A 1,894-nucleotide genomic window follows, 5' to 3' on the forward strand; every position below is an offset into this window, starting at 1 on the left:
ACTTCTCCAACATCATCATCATAACACTCCCTTGACATTCTGTCCTCACCGAGCCTGCAGAAGACAGCGATACTTGAAAACACACAACCGGCAAATAAACAGGAAGCTAAAAGCACAGCTCTGCTGAAGAGACCGTTATCGTACCTAGAGGGGGGTTCTGCGCGCAAACTTCAGCGGCTAACACTGCCAGCAGCAATGTTATTCTGCATTGAAAAAAAACAGACTACAGTGAGAAACACACACAACAAAATTAACCTTTCAAAACGAGAGAAAAGATCGACAGTTACCCAAATCTAAGACAACACGGCATCATTAAATCCAAGGCAGACCCGACCGGGAACTGCTTTCCTCGTTCCAAAGAAATAATAAGAAAAACAATCCAGCCCGCAGTGGAGTTTGGGGTCCTTAGTGCGCAATGAGTTTATAAAGAGGGGCCGGTGCTAATGGGAGCTCATTAGCTGCAATCGATGCGCGCACCTGTTTCATATTAGCACTCTAATTTTCAATCAGTACTAATAATAATAATAATAATAATAATAATAATAATAATAATAATAATACTTTTGAAATTATATTCCAAGCCATTTAGAAGATTGCACTTTGAATTGAAGTTTGGCAGAAGTACTTGCGGAACAGACTGGACTGTCACCTGCAAGGACTGTCTGATTAAAGGCTCCGCTATGGAGGCATGTAGTAAACACCAGTGAATAATAAAAAGAAGCAGCGAAGATGAGAAACACATTTATATCCTGCAGGAATCGAGGCACATGTGCTGCCTGAGCCAGTCTGAGGGGACGATAATGACAGCTCGAGTTCTGATCTTAACATCCACAAATCATTGCCCATTTTTACAATGTTCCCAGAATGATAGGCACTCAGCAGACATTAAAGCGGACAATTTATCTGAGGCCACTGGATTTGAGAAACAGTGCAAAGCATCTCTTTAGCGTGTCAAAGCTGCCATGACAGGGGCAGCCCGGGGGAATAGAATGAGCAAGCGGCAAATGGAAAGCACAGCGCTTAACTTGAAATAAAACGCGCAGTATTGATTCAGAACAGACTGAACACAAACAGGATGGCGTGCTGGAAATTTGAATTGTAATCAGTTTATTAAAGATTTCAATTACCGAGCTTAATTCCATTCATTATTTGATGTATAATTAATTCTCTTAGTGTGCTGAGCATTTTCAATGTGGCAGATTATCTTCGAGTGTTGCGCTTGTCTATTTGGCAGCTGTTCCTTCAATTCCTCCTCTCAGGTTTGGACTCAGACGGGTTGATTTGGGAAATTGTCAGATTGTTTCTTGTGTCTCCAGCGATCATGTGGCTCTGATTGGATCAGCAGGCTGTGGGCGTGATTGACAGCACATGCCGAGGGGGCGTGGCCTGTACAGATGCTCATTTGAATAAAGTTTGTCGCGGAGCTTTAAAGGTTCCCATGGCAACTGAGTCAACAAAACAACCCACGCATTGAGACGCAAGCTGTGGGCGGGAAGTAAATGGGAAAAAGTGAAAGCAGTTGGAGTCAGTGGGATTTTTTTTTTATTTTTTATTTTATCATATAATGCTGTTTTCTTCAATTCGCTGATCTGTAAAAAGCACGAATAAATGAATGGTGGCTATTCCTAACGCATTAGTACATTGTGTGTGTGTGTGTGTGTGTGTGTGTGTGTGTGTGTGAGAGAGAGAGAGAGAGAGAGAGAGAGAGAGAGAGAGAGAGAGAGAGAGAGAGAGAGAGAGAATGTGTGTAATAATAATAATAATAATAATAATAATAATAATAATAATAATAATAATAATAATAATAATACCTTCAATCAGGGTGGCTATTACCAGACTTGACTTGAGAAAATGTCTTGATTGCAGCTCTGTTATTACTAGTAGCAGCAGCAGC

At 41.1% G+C, this 1,894-nt stretch overlaps 1 long non-coding RNA gene across 2 annotated transcripts; it reads right to left on the bottom strand.

Moving 5' to 3' along the window:
• Positions 1 to 3: 3 nt before the first annotated feature.
• On the bottom strand, positions 4 to 1,646 carry LOC121310595. 2 transcript variants are annotated; one of them, XR_005948886.1, is made up of 3 exons: positions 1,128 to 1,646; positions 145 to 203; positions 4 to 54 (listed from the first exon to the last, which is right to left on the bottom strand). It is a non-coding gene; the product is annotated as an uncharacterized LOC121310595 (long non-coding RNA). The 2 variants fall into 2 exon arrangements; XR_005948885.1 differs by lacking the exon at positions 1,128 to 1,646 and adding an exon at positions 288 to 495.
• Positions 1,647 to 1,894: the final 248 nt, after the last annotated feature.

This window comes from Polyodon spathula, unplaced genomic scaffold (assembly GCF_017654505.1).
Source record: "Polyodon spathula isolate WHYD16114869_AA unplaced genomic scaffold, ASM1765450v1 scaffolds_2303, whole genome shotgun sequence".
Taxonomy (NCBI): domain Eukaryota; kingdom Metazoa; phylum Chordata; class Actinopteri; order Acipenseriformes; family Polyodontidae; genus Polyodon; species Polyodon spathula.